The 17,557-nt window shown below is 55.7% G+C and overlaps 1 protein-coding gene across 2 annotated transcripts in view; it reads left to right on the top strand.

Annotated features, from left to right (window-relative positions):
• NEK6 (NIMA related kinase 6) overlaps positions 1–17,557 on the top strand; it is an 83,917-nt gene that overhangs the window by 15,224 nt on the left and 51,136 nt on the right. Inside the window, exon 1 of one of the 2 annotated variants that reach the window (XM_040225099.1) lies at positions 17,146–17,285. The exons of the other annotated variant lie outside the window; for it this stretch is intronic. The gene's annotated coding sequence lies outside the window, so the exon portion shown is untranslated. Of the gene's footprint in view, positions 1–17,145; positions 17,286–17,557 lie in introns of those variants that run through there. 2 annotated transcript variants of the gene reach the window in all.

A 17,557-nucleotide genomic window follows, 5' to 3' on the forward strand; every position in this document is an offset into this window, starting at 1 on the left:
GCCTATGGGTGTGAATTCCCCTGGGGACTGATTCGAGGGCCATAGGGCTTTATGGTATCTGGGACATCAAGCCTTTTAAAAGAAAATGTTCCCAAAGCTGTCCCATCCCACCAAAGGCAAGCAGTCCTCAAACGGCAAAGGAACCGTGTTCCGTGTTCACAAAATGGTTGAGCTGGCGTTCAGGCCCATTTATTTAAACCCAGAGTCGATGAGGCTAAAGACTTCAGCTCTGAGTGGCAGCTCGCCGCCTCGCTTGCAGCAGGGGAGCGTAATCTTCAGGGTTTTCTTCCCATTTACGGGTTTTTGTGTTGTTGTATATTTGTAAAATGAGGCTTCTGCTGGCAAAAGCAGGTTTTAGCGAGCGCGGCAGCTCTTTCAAGACCTAATAAGGCCCCAAAGGAGGGTGTGTTCCGGCAACACTTTCCTCCCCTCCTGGGGCGGCCGATTCCAGCTCGCTTCATACACTTTGGGCACCGGGTACCATCCGTCTTGCCTCCCATTAACGGAATTACCACCATCACTTCTGCAGGACAAGATGGGCTCTTTGGAACTGCCTTGGGGACAGAGGCAGGAGCAGCCGCCAAGCAGTTTTTGCTTAGACGGGAAAGGAAAGAAAAAAAAGAGACAGAGAGAAAAAACCAATCTTCTGCACAGATGGATGGTTCCTTGGGTCCTGAGAGCCCGGGCCGAGGTGGAAAGGGGCAACAGGCTTCACTGGGACACCGCCCAGAGGAAAGTGGGCAAGCTGGGTGACCCCTGTCCCCAACGCATAAGGAAAGGGCTGGTCAGCCTGAACTCACACCTTGAGTTCAGAGGAAGGGGAGGAGGGGGACCCAGCATTTGGAGAGTCCTTGCATATGCCTGACCCTGCACCCGCTGCTTTGGGCATGTCATGGGAAATGGGCGTAACTGGCCCCATATACAGATGCCATAGAAGAAGCTGAGAGAGCCCAGCCACTTGCTTCAGGTTATTTTATACGTGGCGGCCCTGGGTTCATTCGTTTTCCTGGGCCGCCCTCTGGAGAACAGCAGCGCCCCTCCGAAAGGCGACGAAGTAGCAGAGTGAGGACTCCAGGTCCAGATGCCTCTGCTTCACCCCCCAACACCCCCAGTTCCACATGGCCAAGCCGGCATCTCGGGGAACTTTGCTGGTACACAATGATGCTGAACCTGTCTTCATCTTTGTGAAATGAAGTACCTCGTGGGACTGTGGTGAGGGTTGGCTGAGGAGCTAACAGTCACGGCGCCCAGAGCGGATTGGTGTTCAGAACTGTCCATGCCAGTTGCCCACCCTCCCCCCTGCCTCCCGCTTGCCAGGCCCCCTCTCTCTGCTGTGATGAACTCAAGGTTCTTTTGGCCTGTAATGCCTTGCTTTTTGCTTCTCACACTTCACCACCTTCTGGAGGCTCCTCTGACCTCAGAATGCTGCTTAGGGTTTCGCTTTCGGCCCCAGGCCCCACTGTGCTTCCCTCCTAGGCATGTGCCCGACCCACTTCAGGCCCACTGACTGGTCAGTCCCTTGACTTGAAGCCTCTCCGGAGCTGAAAGTCCCCTTTCCTCTGTGGCCCCAGTGCCCAACCCAAGGCCCGGCCCAGCGAAGGTCTGGGTGACAGAGAGAGGGGGAAGAAGTGGTACACCCTTAGTTTGCTCCTCAAGCCCTGCTACCATGGAGACAGATGAAACTTGGAGACTGTGTCTAGAATCCAGGCCTCTGTTGGGGGCAGATGGGTTGGCTGGAGGGATGGAACCTGTCCTGTGGGGTGAAATTTTGTGACTCCCACACCCTGTGGGCCTGCTACAGGTGATTCCTTAAAGAAGGGTTTGATCCTGTGGGTAACGACCCTGTGGTCCTGTGATGACCCAGAGTTCGATCCTATGGGCGATGGGTGTTGGAAGGGTTTTGGGTGGGGGACTGGCTCCTTGAAGCCCATGTGGGAAGGTGCTGCAGAGAGGGGATGGGGGCTGGCCTGGGGGAGTGGGGGAGAGGTGGGCAGCCTGGAGCAGAGGTGAAGAGGGGCCTGGTGTCAGCACTCTGAGCTCCTACCCAGAGACCCCTGTGTCTTGGCAACAAAGCCAAGGATGCCGGTTTGAAAGAATGTTCTGTCATGGCTTGAACTGCTTCAGGGCCTTGGGAGTGATTCCCAGATCTTGGGAGTGATTCCTCATGGGTCCAGTCTCAGTGTCCTCCTCAGTGAAGAAGGAGTGATGAGCTCTTGGCCCTTTGACTCTGTACCTGGATTTGGGGTGGGACTGGGGGTGGGGGGAGACCAGGGCCTGTAGGGGGTCAGACTTGAGAGTGAGGGAGGAGAATCAGGGAGCAGTAGTGAATTCCTGCCAGAGACTGAAGGGGCTCTTGACGCCTCATGGCTTCGCTGTGAGCAGGGGGCCTGCGTGTGGCTGTGGTGTGTTGGGAAGAAAAGGCCTGGCTTGGGTGGAGGCTACAAGCCACGTGCCCCGTGCCTCCTCTGCAAATGCCAGTTCTTTTCTCTTAACGGTGTGGAATTATTTACATAGATTTATCAGCTATCTTTTTGAGAAAAACAACTTCTCCTCCTACTGCTACTGTTTTTTTCTAACAAGAGCATCCACCAGGGGTTTACACGTGCTGCCATCTTATAGTCCTCACCTTGTACTTTTTATAAGTGAAGTGAAGGCTCAGAAAGGTAAAGTGACTCAGCCAAAGTCACCCAGCAAGGATCTGAACCCAGATCATCTCCCCTGGAAGCACCTGGGGATCCATAGGGGTTAACCAGTTTGGGGCTGGGAGAGCTAGATGGAGGACACAGGATATGCAGGGGCTGGAGGTGTGAAACCTCCAAGTGGCAGGAAATGGTAAGAGGCTCCATGGAGTCGGCTGGGATTAGGCTCAGAGGCCAGGAAGCCTTGGATGCTACGCTCTGGAATGAAGACTTGATCTGGAAGCTTTGAAGGTTGGTAGAGGAGGGAGATATAGTCAGGACAGTGTTTCTGGTGGTGTGTGTCGAAAATGGTCTGGTGTTACGGAGGGTGTTCAGGCCAGGAGACTGGGAGGCTGGTGTGGCTGTCTGTGTGGGCTCTCCCAAAGCCTCTCACCTGCCTGCTGCTGAAATTCCTCCCAAAAAGAACCTTTGGCTCTCTCCCACCCACCGCCCCAGCCCCTCTGCTGGGTGTCAGGGTGGGAGGCCCCCTCACCTCCACACTCTCAGCCTCTTTCACAGTTTTCTTGTGAAAAACAAGGCCGACGCCTATCAACTTGCTGGGGACAACGTGCGAATAAATGATAAAATATGTAAAGCTCACAGCAGCTGCTTTGGGAAGGGGAGAAAAAGTGCCATGGATGTGTTATTTCCCCTAAATCCGGATTTCTGCCTTTTTTTTTTTTCCTTTCCGGGGATGAGAAGCTGGAGTTAATGGGAGTGCGTCCGCCCAGGAATACATTTATTTCCCCCGATTTCCAGGCAGTCTCATTAATCTGCTAGAGACCCAGTTTTCTAACGCGCTTCCTGGGAGCCCATGGTATCGTCACTGTGATTGAATTCCGACTCTCTCCTTATTGATTGATTGATTGGTCTGGAGGAGTCAGAGGCAAAGCTGTTCATACGAGCAGCTCTGAGCTTTAATGTTTGTCTGTGGCACGTTGTTGTAGGGTTGTGGGGGGAGTGGGCCGGGGTCCGAGGTCGCCCTGGCCCGCCGTCCATCGGCCGGGCTTGCAGGTGGCCTGTGGCACACGCGAGGAGCCAGCATCAGGTTTGGTGTGAGGCTGCGTTGAAGGGTCGGTGGTGCCCGGAGGGTGAGCTGGCTGCTCCCTGGAGCTGTCCGGGCATTGTTTCCACAGAGGATGAGCCTAGCTTAGCCCAGGAGCCCTTGCACGCCCCCTCTCAGAGCCAGGTAATGCCAGGGTGGTTCCAGAGGAGATGAGTCTGTCCCAAGGGGCTGGGCTGCACCCCTCCCACCCTGGTCCCTCACAGGGCCCAGCGCTCACTTGGGATACAGTCTAAATATTTTTGTCTTGAATGGATGAATGAGGGTGAGTGGAATGGCGCATTCGTTACTCTCTGGGTGACTTCATGTACCCGGGTGGGGGTCTCATTTCATCGTCACCAGAACCCATTTTTCAACCGAGGAGACCGAGACTCAGAGAGGTGAGGGGTCGTGCCCAAGACACCCAGCAGAGAAGCCTCAGCCTGCTGCATGAAATGTGTCTGGCCCTCCACTCTGGTTAGAGCACCAGCCCCTCTACTTCTTAGCCTTTCCCTCTTTCTTTAAAAGCGATTTATTTATTATTTATTTGGGCTGTGCCGAGTCTTAGCTGTGGCACATGGGATCTAGTTCCCTGACCAGGGATCGAATCCAGGCCCCCTGCGCTGGGAGTGCAGAGTCTTAGCCACCAGACCACCAGGGCGGTCCCATAGCCTTTCTCTCTTGATGCCACGCTCACCAAGGGCTGGACCCGGCTGCCCAGACCAGGTCCACGCTCCCTCCTCCCTCTTCCTTTCCCTGAGCTGTGTTCTCGCAAGGGAAGGCGAGAGCTGGGGCAGGTGAGCCTCCTGTGTGCCAGCCTGAACGCTTTGCCTCCACGGTCTCATTAAACACATCAAGTGATCTTTTTAAGGAGGGCTCCCTCCCCGTTTTCACATCATGAAAAGTGAAGCTCAGAGAGGTTATGAAACTTGGCCAAGATTTCCCAGCAGATAGGTGAAGGACCCCAGCTTTAGATTCAGGGAGGACAGTCGCCTGCTGAAACAGACCTGCTGGTGGAGAACGGGTGGTTTTTGTGGGCTGACCAGGGGCGTGATGATTTAGAAGGCTCGACTTTTTCAGCGGTCTAACCTGGGGCGTGATGATGTCAGAGGCTTTCTCACCAAGAAAGAGCAGCGAGTCCACTCAGGTCAAGCAGGACGACCGGGGGCTCCCTGGGCCCCCTGGGACACATGTGGCAGTAAGGCCCCGAAAGCACACCAGTCTCGAGCACCTGCTCCAGCCCTTCTCTTTCTGGCTTCGGTTGCCCTACCGATTATTTGCTAAGCAGTTTGCTGCACGATCTGATTTAATTGTCCCAGCAACCCCATGAAGCCTTATTTGTTCCACCCCAGCCCGCTCCTCAGCTGCATTTCCCTCGTAGCACTTATTAAGTCTGAAATGGCCGTGTCTGTCTGCTGCTGTGTCTGGATCCACCTCTTGACCACACACCTCTAGAGGGACAAGGCTCTCTGCTTTGCGCCTCAGACAGCCCTTGGCTCCGTGAGTCTCTCAAGAAAAGCCTGGCAAATGATGATGGAATGAAGGAACCTCGTTTTCTTGGCCCGCAGAGCACAACTCTGTGCCCTTGGTCACCCGCCGGGGCAGCGTGGACCCCCTGCCTGTCGGGGGCCAGCTGGGGCCTCTCTTGCTGACCAGCCTTCAGCCTGGAATTCCAGGTGTGCCTTGGTGCCCGCAGGTTCATGCCGCCCAAAGAAACTTTCAGACTGCGCCTGTGGCTTTGGATCGGCTCAGAAAAAGCGTGTCCTGTGACTGCTCAAGGAATCTGGGCATTTAGCCCAGAAAAGAGTGTGTTTCCTGGCTTCCTGAGAGCTGGGGCCCACCCTGCCCCTGGCCTGGGCGTGTAGAAGGGGAGGGAGGGAGAGATGGACGCCAGCCCTGGAAAGGCGAGGACGTCTGGCCTTATCATCTAAGGTTCCTGAGACTGTCCAGGCAAGGCCACCCCAGCACGGTGGGGCAGAAAGTTTCCCCAGCGTTGGGGGCATCTCTAAGATGGGATTAGCACTCTCGAGTTACTGGAAAAGAAACATTCCTTGAACTCAGACAGCTTGTGATCCCCAGCGGTTCTGCTGGGCACCTCACCGGTCACCACGCGGTAGTCGTGGGTGCAGCGGTCACAGAGCTCAGGGTGACTGGCCTCCACTGAGTCATCGGGCCACCCCCTGGGGCCAGATGTTTCGAAAGCCCCTTCCCGCAGCGCCAGGCATCTGGCCTCTCCCTCCAAGGCTGGGCGCGAGTTTACGAGGTGTCTTTGAGGAAGGCTGGAGTCATCCGGCCCGTGATGTCTGCTCGTTGCATAATTCCACAACTTGGTTTTCTTTTCACAAGAAGGGTCAGTGCTTCTCTCTCCTTCTCCCTCCTCCTTTTTCCTCTTTTATTTTCTTTCCCTCTTGATCCTCCCTCATTGACTGGCCCGGAATGCCTCCACCCTCTGGCTGGAAGATCTGGAGTCCTCAGAGGAGATTAACTGGAATTACCCACAGGTTAACTGGAATATACTTGTCAAGTTGCTGAGATGGAGAAACCTCCTTTTTGTACTCAGAGGAGAGTGGAGGAGGCCAGCCTCCCTTTTCCTCAGTGGGAATTAAAAAAAGTCACCCAGGAGGGGCACAGCAGCTGGAATTTGGTTCCCAAACCCCAGACCCAGGCAGGTCTGGGTCTGTGAGGCTGTCTCACTGATCCTTGGTGACGTGAGAAACTTAAGGACAGGCCTGGCCTCAGCTACTTTCTTGTGTCGGGTGTCCTTTTATGTAGGATGCTGACGACAGATAGAAATTGTATTTTAGATGTAAGACAGCGCTGGCAACCTTATGTCCATCTTCAGAATTTGGGAGAATCTTTACAGGCCTGTGAAAGCCCTAGGCCCATGCTCAGTCATTCAGTTGTGTTCGACTCTTTATGACCCCCTGGACTGTAGCCCACTAGACTGCTCCGTGCATGGGATATCCCAGGCAAGAATACTGGAGTGGTTTGCCATTTCCTCCTCCAGAGGAATCTTCCCGACCCAGGGATTGAACCCGTGTCTCCCGCATCTCCTGCATTGGAGACAGATTCTTTACTGCTGAACCACGGGGGAAGCCCATCACTAATTAACTTCCTCTGAAGCACCCGAAACAGAAGTTGAGTCTGAAAGAGTCTTCGATGCCTGGAGAACCCAGGGAACCTCAGCTGCACATGGAAGGCCAGCTGTGCTGGGGGAGGGAGCGGGGGATGGCGGGGAGCGTGTTCGTTTCCTTGAGCCGCCATGACAAATCCCTGCCAGTGGGGTGGACTGAAATAATAAAAACTGATTCTCTCACAGTCCTGGAGCCCAGAGGTCCAAAATCACGGTGTTGGCAGCGTTGGTTCCTTACCGAGGCTCTGAGGGTGAGTCCGTTGGGTGCCTTGCTCCTGGCTTCTGCTGGTCACCAGCAGTCCTTGGTGTTCCCTGGCGAATACACACACCCCTCCTCACTCTGATTGTCGTCATGTGGCCTTTTCCCTGTGTGTCTCTGAGTTCAGGTTTCCCTCTGCTTATAAAGAAACCAGCCATTGGATTTAGGGCCACCCTAATCCTGTGTGACCTCATCTTAATTCGATTGCGTCTTCAAAGACCCTGTGTGAGTTTTGTAGGGATGCTGTCTGACCTGGTACAGGGCTGAGGGTAGGGCATAGCTGAACCATAGTCCTCTGGACTGTCTGTGGCCATTTGCATTGGGTTAACCAGGGTACCCAGGGGTCCCACCAGGATTCCCACGGAGGAGACAGATGTGCACAGGACCCCAGTGCAGGAAGGAGGGTCATAACCCCTCACTGTATAGACAGGGACGCAGGAGGTGACCCAGGCAGGGGCTCGCTGACCCCAGGGCTCTGCATCCTGGACTTGCTGGACACAAGCACTTAGTCCTTTGGTGGCACCAGCCCAGGTAGCTTAGAGCCAAGAGCCGCTGCTCTTCCTGCGCGAGCCGCCAGCTGTGGCCGGGCTCCCCCGGCAGGGAGAGGGGCCCCTCCCAGTATGACAGGGTCCTGCCACTCTGGGTGGTGCCTGCCAGTTTGGCCTCCGCCTGCTATGTGGGTAAAGGGCAGCCCGCAGGGCATGAAGGAGGGATCCCAGGCTCTTTTGTTTCCCCAGGGACTCTTATCTCTTTTGGCAAAAGCCCTGTGACCAGTCGTTTCCGGAGACACGTCCCAGCCTGACACCTCCTGGCCAAGTGATCTTGAGCAAGCAAATCCTGGGCCTCTCTGCGTCTCTCTTGGCCTCTCCCGGGCGATAGTAGAGTTTCCAGCCGGGCCCGTTTCTGAATTAGGGAATGCTGTATGAGAGTTTGTGACCACCTTTTGTGAATCTTTCTGGTGCCTAGCACAGAGCCTGGCACACAGTTGGTGCTCAGTGAATACTCAGCAAATAGGAGAGCATGTCTCGGAGCCCAGAATGTACACCCCGTGGCCCTCCTGAGTTACGGCCCCAGAAGGGTCTCTCGAGAGGGAGATTCTGTAGGCATTTCCTTCCTCCTGTCTGTGATGGTCACCGGAGATGACCAAGGCAGGGGTGGGGAGGTCAGCATACATGTAGCTGGCGGAGGCTTGATGCTGCTGAACTGTGATGGGGGCTTTCATTCATCACGTAACTCATTGAGTAAACTCATACCTCAACTTGGTACCAAGGGTGGCAGAGTGTGCAATAGAGCCTGGAAGAGGAGCCTGGAGACCCAAGTTCTGGTGCTGGCTTTGCATGCCTTATTGGCTCTCTGTGCTCAGGGTTGCTCTTCCCACTTCCCTGCCCATTTGCAGAGCTGAGGCTACGGCTGTTGTTAGGGCCTCTGTCCCACACCTAATGCTGGGCCCATCCAGCTTCCAGGCCTTTGCACAGGCTGTGCCATCTGCCTGGAGTGCCCTCCCACTGCTCCTCCGCTCAGAGCAGCTTCCTCTTCTGAAGAAACAACACCCCATTCTTCGGGCAGACTGCAAGACACTTCCTTGTGTTTCCACACTCTTGGTGTGCAAAGCAGCAGTCACACTGGCTTGTAGGTGTGTTGGCTTGTGAGACTCCTCTCTCTCTCTAAATGGGGAGCCCCACTGAGGGTGCACTGGTTCGAGTACCTGCTGGTTGAATGAACAAATGATTGAAGGTCCTTGGGCCCCTTACTTCTCTGTTCCAAGCCTCAGTTTCCTGTCCTTCTGCTTTCAAGCACAGAAAGTGGGCTGGTGGATTCTTTGGGGGGTTATTCTTAGGTCTCTGGTGAGACATGAGACCTCAGATGAGTGGATTCAGGGTTTTCCCTGCTCCCAGGAATAGAGCAGTGGCGTGGTGGCGGCTGCGAGCATGTTTGTTGAACGACCGCCTGCTCTTGGTGCAGATGTTCCAGATTCTCCATGCAACATTCCGGCTTAGTGGATTCCAGTGTCTTGGGAAAGCCTAGACTGCGGCAGCCTCGAAGGCATGGTCCTGACTGTTGTTGCTTCAACCCTCCCCACCTGTCCCTCCACAGGGGTTTTTCCCACTTTTTAGAGGGAAGCGTGTATGCTTCCTCTAAATGTTCTCTGTCCAATGCCTGAGACTCCGTATGCACCCGCCCCACAGAATGCCCCCTGTGCGTCCCTGTTTGGCCGGAGCTCCCCTTCATGATGTGGACAGCAGGCTCCGCCAGGTTCATCCCCAACTCCCCACGTTCCAGGCAAACACAGGATTTCAACCTCCACCTTTCCCAGCTGTGGGAATCGGCACCTCTGTGAGCCTCAGTCTCCCCATCTGCAAAATGGAGATAGTAATGCCCACTCTGGGAATGACCCGGTGGACCCGAACATGTGACACAGCGCGTGGCTCGGAGTGGGAGCACGTTCTCATCATGAGTCCGTCTTCCTGGAGAGATCCGAGTGACACAGAGATCAGCAGTCTGTTTGTCGAAGCCAAAAAATGTCCGTTGTCTGAAGAATTCTGTTTTGGAAGACAAGCCCAAGTTTTGGGTCAGAACCTTATTCCCTCAGGAATTTCATGGTTGAGCATCCAGACAGATTTTATAAGCTTGGTGACCACCCAAGCCTTTGAGCCTTCCACGTGGATGTTCCCAGGTCAGGCTTATTCGGGAATCTCTTGCCCAGCTGGGCTGCTTGTCGCGTCGGTAGCATCATTTCCAAAGAGCAGGTTCTGTCTGGCTGTGAATAGATGTTTTTCTCTGTCTTTCTTGGATGTCTGAATGGCAGTCTCCCTCCTGCGGTCCCAGAGGCCGACCTGAGTGTAAAACTCCAAAATGGACATCAGAGCAGGGTCGTCTATGCCTGCTCGGACTCTGGGCCCCCCCTGAGCCTCAGAGAGGTGGGTCGATGGCTCCCTGTGACCTGGGAGTTTCCTGGGGGTCTCCCGAGATGTGGTTATAAAGGCTGCTGAGCAAAGTGAAGGAATCAAAGTTCATGGACAAGGTAGCAGCTGAGAGCAGCAGGCAAGTTAAGAAGGATGGCTCGGGGGTCTCTAGAAATCTGCCTTCTGGCCTCCCAGACACAGATGCAAAGCCCCTGAGGGCAGGAGGGACTCTGGTGGTATGCCTCCTGCAGGCTGAGGGCTTTGTGGCTCAGTGGTTAGAGCCACACTACCTGAGTTCATACCCCAGTTCTCCACGTATGCTGAACAGCACACCTGACCTTTTTGTGCCTCAGTTTCCCCCTTGTGTAAAATGGAGCCAATTATGTACTGTAAGGGGGTCAGGAGGTTAACCTCACTTAAGTGCATTAGAAGAAGGCTCAGTGCATAGTAAACTGTAGTTGTTCAGTCACCAAGTCGTGGCCAAATCTTCGTGGCCCCATGGACTGCGGCACGCCAGGCCTCCCTGTCCCTCACCTTCTCCCAGAGTTTGCCCAAGTTCATGTCCATTGAATCGGTGGTGCTATGCAACCATCTCATCCTCTGTCGTCCTCTTCTCCTTCTGCCTTCAAATCTTTGCCAGCATCAGTCTTTTCCAATGAGTATCAGTAAACTGAGGCCCTGAGAGGGGCAAAGTGTTCGTCTGTGGTCATCCAGCAAGTCATCGAGCAGCCAGGCAGAAACTCATGATTCCTCGTCTCGTGGACACTCCCCCCCTCCCTCTGCCCCCTCAGTCAGACTGTTTCAACTCGCCTTCTGCAGAGGAAATCGCGTGACCCCCTCAGCCCACAAGAATTCAGACTGTACAGAATTTCGGAAACCTCTTTGGGCTGGCCAGGGGCCTTGTTGCAATTCCATTCAGCTGCTAGTTCTTTTTCCTTCCCTTTTTTTCTTTTGAAAGCTGCAGAAGCTTTCCTTTTCTATCTCCCCAAAGAGAAAAATTAGCCTTCTGGCAAAGGAATTTGAACTTGGGTACCTGCTCTGTGTCTCTGCACCAACCCCTGCCCTCTTTCTGAGCCTCAGTTTCCTCATCTGTAAAATGAGAAGAGTTCCCTCCCCCAACCCCCCTGCCTTGACTGGACGGCCCCCACCTTGACTGGACGGCCCCCACCTGCCAGCCAGTAATTGCTTTGGGGACAAATGAGCTGAGACATGCCACCCAGAGTGCGGATCCGTGTTGACGGTCGGGTGAGTGCTGACTAAACTAAAGCTGGTGACGCATCCTTCTAGGAAGTGAGGTGAAACCCACCAGAAATGCTGCCCACTTCCGCCCACCTCCTAGTTTCAAAGGTTATTTGAGTCATCAGAGTTGCCTGTACTTTTCTTGCTGTCTTGTTTCAGCGAAATGCTCCTCGACCCCTCTGGGCTGAGGCCCGATGGCCAGGACTGTCCCATCTGCAGACGTCAGGACCGAGGGGCTTGGTGCGCACCCCAGCCACGAGCTCTGGAGGCTGCCAGCCCAGGGGATGAATCCCAGTTCCCAGGCTGGTAATGCCACCCCTCTCTGAGCTTGAGTCTCCTTATCTGCAAAATGGGTGGGTGAGCCCCGCCAGCAGGGTGAGCTGGCAAGCCCCAAATAGGTGGACTAGAGACCCCACACATACTCTCTTCTCTCCTGCTTAAGAGGCCCTGGCTCTTCTGGGCTCTGGCTGGGGCACCGGAGATGTTTGTATGCCCGAGTCCTCCCTGACTGTGGGGGCCAGAGGGACATTCGGCCAGGCCAGGAAGTCTGGAGGCAGACCTTCACCCATCAGGGCCAACAGCACCCTGAGTGCAGCCCTCTCAGCCTTCCAGTGGGGAACCACGTGCCCAGGCGGGGAATGACCTAGAGCAGGGAGGCCGTGGAGCCAAGACTAGAACCCAGGATCCTAGACCAGGAGTCCCTTTGCCCTGGGTTCTCCTGGCACCATCAGGGGGCCAATCTGGCTGAACCTGGGAATTTAGAGATGGGTGCCATCATGGGCCTGGAGTGGAATTGGGACTGAGCCCTATTTTGATAGGTCCTGGCAGGGCCCTCAGGCAAGTCACGTCCAGACCTGAGCCTCTATTTCCTTATTTCAGAAATGGGCATCTATCCTGCTGTGCCCACCTCTCAAAGTTGTCCTGAGGCTTCATAAGATGGTGTGGGTAAAAATCCATCTGCAGAACAATCAAGAACTGTCCAGATGTGAATAATTTGATAATTGTCATCCAGTGGGGCTTTTCTGTATCCCTGTTCCTCAGTGCCTTGTACAGAGTAGGTGCTTGTTAAGTGTTGAATCAATGAAGAACAATAGGTATCATTTATTAAGCACCTGCTATATACTAAGCATCACCCAGGAAACTTGCTGTGAGGTGTTGTAATCCTCACAACAACCTAAGATTGCAGGTATGTCCCCATTTTACAGATAAGAAAGCTGAGGCTTAAAAAGTAAAGTCATTTACCTAAGGTCACACACAAGTGGAGTGTGAGGAAGTCAGGATTCACACCTGACTCTTCAGTCCGTGTGTCCTTCCTGGTGTTCCCAGTGGCCTGCTGGGTCACCCTCTCCCTGGGCTATGCTGGTGTTTAACAAATAGGTCCCCAGGCCAAGGGGTGGTGGGGTGGGAGGGAGACGGATTTGCGCAAAGCCTTGATTTGTAGCATTTGCCGGTTTCCATGGAATAAATGTCCTACCAGGCCTGATTGTGGGCAACCAACGTGATAACTGTCTCACAGAATCCCTGAGAATTTAGCAAGCAGCCCCCCACAAGCCAGTAGTCATGGCTCCAGTACCCCGTGCACCCCTCCACTTTGCAGCCTCCACTCCCATGCCCAAGGAAGGCCACAGTGTTAGCAGTGTCCTCTCTGTGGGACGACAGACTGGAACCAAGCAGATGGCTTGGGTGGGCATACCTAGACCCCTCCCCACAACCCTCTTCCTTTAGAACCCCTGCAGCTCCCTGGGGTCTCAGTATCACACAAAGACTTGGGGAAAGGGGGATGGATGAGATGCGAAAGCTGATCTGTAGCACCGAGACTGGAATATTAAGGCCTGCCAGCCCCACCGTGTGCGATATTCCTGCCAGGCCCGGAGCAGAGCCCTGTAAACGCCGGGATATAATGGACAATAAAAGTCGCTGGAAAATAGTGAGTCTCCGAGGACCACTGTCATCCCTGCCACACGCTGCTTGCTGCAACCACGAGCCCTGTGATCATGAGGCACGATCGTCATGTAAATATATAGGGTCTCTCGCCAGCCGTGGGCCAAGATTTATTTTATTGAGACAGTGCGGGGAGGGAGGCGGCTCAGGTTCATCCTCCTGGTAACTTTGTAAAATGCTTTGCCGTCATTTCCAGCTTCCTGGAGAATACAGCAGGAGCCAGTGTGATCTCTCCCATTTTCCCCCAAAGGGGGAGAATCCCCAGAGGCGGAGGTCACCTCCTGCCACATTCACAGGTCATGAGATCAGGGACCCCTGAGGAATGAGGACCGGCCTTATTGTGACAGTCGGTTCACAGAGTGAGTTGCGAGAAGTAATTGTGGAAACGTTGCTGTTGAATGGGCGCTGGTTCTTTATGGCGATGACAGTAATCATAATAGTAGCAACAGCCACATTTATTGAGCTCTTGTGTGTGCCTCGTCCTGCTAGTCCTGAGCTGCTGGTGTTCAGCCTGCATATCCTCCACTTTGTCCTCATAACAACCCCATGAGATGGGTTCTACCCGGCCCCTGTTTACAGAGGAGGGGACTGCAGAGAGGTAGCCCAAATTCCTGTGGCTGGACAGAGGCAAGTGCAGGATTTGAACTTGAGGCTGTCAGAGTCCAGAGTCTGTGCTGGGCTGCCTCACCTCACTTCCAGGCCCTCGGGTGCCAGATCAAATGCCACCTGCAGGTCTCTGCAGCCCCCTTGATTGGCCCAAGTTGGAATCAGTGGCCCCTGCTTTGATTCTGCAGTGCAGTTAAGCACTTTGGTCTGGTTCCCCCACGACCACAAGGACTCAGGCCTACCTTTCGATCCAGGCTCTGTCTCTTCTCCAACTGGGACACGTTCGGCGAGTCATGTGGCCTCGCTAGCCTCAGTTTCCTCATCTGTCAAACGGATGCACTGTCTGCCTTGCAGGGTGGCTTTGTAAGCACACACGCTTCTGACACCCGTCAAGGACCTGGCCTGCCTCTCTCATCTCACGGGTGCTCTGTGTGTGGATGCCCCGAGTACACGTTCCACCTCCACAGTCGCGTGTCTGAGAGCCAGGAGGCCTCTGAGCCGTCTCCCCACGTGGCTGAGACTTGTCGCGAGGGAGTGTGACTTGTGGGGAGGGCAGTGTGCAGGGCCTGGGGGTGCTGACAAAGCCTTCCAAGGCCAGAGCGAGAGAGTCCGTCAGCAATCCCAGGCCCAGAAGATCTGGTTTTCCTCCCAGACCTGAGCCCGGGATTAGATAGAGGCTCCCAGAGCTCAGATACAGTCCGCGCCAGTGAGTCGGAAATCCTCCGTCAGCCTCATAAAAATTGTTGGCCCGTGAAGAGCCCTCCTAAGACTGCAGAGCCTGACCCACCCATGTTGTAGGTGGGGAAACTGAGGCTGGGAGATAAGCCATGACTTTCCCAAGGCCATGTAGCCCTTTGAGATTCCCAAGCGAGTCCTGAGCCACCACGCCACACCCTAAGGCTCAGAGCAGGATTCACCCTCGAGGAGTTAAAAATGGCCACATAACTTCCCAGGCCAACTCAGGGACCGCCAGGGTCGTGGGGGTGGCAGTGCGACACAGGAAGGTCCAGGGCCACACCAGAGATTATGTGCTGGCCCAGAACTCCTCTGGGGTGTGGCCGGACTAGAGGGAGAAGACTGTCGCCCACAGACTGAGCCACACTGAGCCGCACGGAGGTCATGTTGGAGGCTCATGGTGACCCGGGAGGCTCTGAGAGTCTGGGGACCACTGGGACTATGCCCCTCAGCACAGCTCCGCCCCCTCTTCCGAGTCCCAGGTGGACAGGAGGGGAGTGACTGGCAGGGCATGTGTGCCCACAGTCATGGAAACTGATCGGAGCCAAGGTAGACTTCTGGAAGGTTCTGGCTACTCAGGTCAGGAGGAAGAGAAAGAGTCCCACAGTCTGTGTTTCTCCAGGGTGCTAGCATGTCCTAGATGAGCATCCTGGAGGGCACTCCTCTCCAGCGGACAGGAGGCCGGAAGCAGGAGAGAAACAATGGTTAGGCAGATAGTGCCCAACCCGAGGGCCTGACTCGCCTGTCTGGAGCCCCTACTATGGGTGCAGGCGGATGCCTCCCAGCTCGCCGGGGCATGAAGCACAGTCCTCGAAGGGGTGCCCCGTGTACTGGGGCCCCGCAGACCTGTGGACAGCTGGCCAAGGGCCCAGCCACAGCCAGCCAGGGGGCCGACACCTGGCATATGCCCGACAGTTGGACCCGGCTGGTGGGGAAGGTGCGCTGGCAGGTGGCTGAGCCCCGGTGCCAGGATCCGGCTCCCTGTGTCCTCCGGGGCCTCAGCTGCCATATGCCCATGTCAGCCCCAGCGGTGGAGCTGCAGATGGGGCGCGGGGGGTGGCTGGCCCAGGGTGGAGCTGGCTCTCATTCTGGAGAAGGAGGCAGGTGCTGGCCACGGGAGCTCTTTTCGGAGACGGAGGGCTGGAGCAGGCCTGGAGGCGTCCCTGCCTTTTCTCACGTGCCTGCAGGTCCGCCAGCCTCCAGGCCTTTGATCCCACTGTGTTCTCCACCGGAACTCCCCTCCCCTCTGGTGCTGACCTTGGTCATCCTTCCAGGCCCCCCGACTCCACCTCACGTAAGGAGCTGGCTGTGACCTTGCCTGGGTCACAAAGTGAGGGTCTATCCGGCCTTTCCTTGGGGGCTCTCTTACTGCTCTTTTCTGGCTTGTGGTTATCTGTCCCCGGGTTGCTGGGTGCTCTCCTGCGATCCCATAAGAGCAAGGGGGTTTCCATCTGTCTGGTCTTGAGGTCACTAGTGGTCAGTACTGGCCCTGAGCAGAGTCGGCAGCTGGAAGGACGTGTGGAAGGAAAGGAAGGCGGGAACTCTGAGCTCAGTTTCTGGACTCACACAGCCTGGTTTGGGAGAGCGTGGGGCCAGAGCGTAAGGATGTAATGACGCTGACTCCATTGACTGGGGCTCTGTTGTGTGTCAGCCCCAGGGCTGAGCATTTCTGAGTCCCGTAATGTAGCCCTCCACAGGCTGGGGCGCTGTGTACTCTGCGCGTCCCCATTTTACCTGTGAGGGCCCCGGGGCCCACACAGCTGGGGTGCGGCCAGAGCCAGGACTTGAACTCGGCTCCACTGCCTACCAAGACTCTCATCTCTTAGGCAAGTCTTTTTGGCTCAGCTCACAAGAGATTAGAAAGCGTTCAGCTTTTTTTTTTTAATTTGTTTGGCTGTGCCAGGTCTTAGTTATGACACACGGGTCTAGTTCCCTGACCGGGGATCCACCCAGACCCCTGCCTAGGGAGCTCGGAGTCCTAACCACTGGACCACCAGGGAAACACCTAGAAAGGGTTATGCTTTTAAAGAGACAGCAAGAATATTTATGGTTCTTCATGTTTGCTGGGCCCCAGGGGGAGTGGGTGAGGATGGAGCACCGGAGCTGAGGGCAGGACCCCTCATCCCTCCGAGGCTGGTGGAATCTCTGTGTCTGCAGTCCCGGTTCTGGATTGGGAGTGAGGAGGGGTGGAGCCTGCAGGGCAGATTCTGCTGCCTGACTGTGTGGGTGTGGAGTGGGTTTAGGAGGCCGGGCCCTGGCCGGGCGCTACCTGCCGTGCCTGTGGCCCCGGGCCAGTCTCTTGCCCTCTGGTCTCAGTTTCCTGGAGAGTGAAATGGGAAACAGGACCGAGCAATCCCAGAGTGAACTCTGATTGTAGTCCAAGCCCCTCAGCTTCGGGTACACAGGTGCTCTTTCTTAAGACTGACTGGTGGCCGCTGCCATCAGATTCCAGTCCCTGGTGGGCAGCGGGCTCCCTGGTGGCAGTGACAAGTTCCTTTCACCACAGAGGTGGCAGCCGGAGCTATTTTTGGAGCAGCTCGTGGTGGGGGAGTTTCCTTTGGCAGTGGCTGGGGACGGGAGTCTTGGGCAGGGGAAGTCCCGTGCAGAGACCGGGCTGGCCCCTCTTCCTCCACCAGCCCTGGCACGGAGAGGCCACCCAGATCTCCAGAGGTCCTGGGACCGTGTGAGCATCTACCTTTCAACCCCCAGCCGAGACCTTCCCGGAGCTCCTCAGAAGCCACTTTGCAAGGTACTGGCCTTTGCCCTGCCTCCCACTGTCGGGAGCCCCTCACCCTCTCCAGCCCCCTGCAAGGGCTGCACTCTTTGCCCTTGAGGGTGTGCCTAGCGAGTGACAGGGAGGCCCTAGAGACCTCTGGGGCCTGGGCTCACAGAGCACTTGACCTTGGCTGCCTCTCTGCCACCGCTGTCCCCTTGACCGCACACCTGGTGGGGACTGCCAGTGGGCCAGGGCCATCAGCCTGGCATGGCCTCTGCCACTGCCCAGGTTGGAGGGGTCCACAC

Source organism: Oryx dammah, unplaced genomic scaffold, assembly GCF_014754425.2.
Source record: "Oryx dammah isolate SB20612 unplaced genomic scaffold, SCBI_Odam_1.1 HiC_scaffold_25, whole genome shotgun sequence".
NCBI lineage: Eukaryota > Metazoa > Chordata > Mammalia > Artiodactyla > Bovidae > Oryx > Oryx dammah.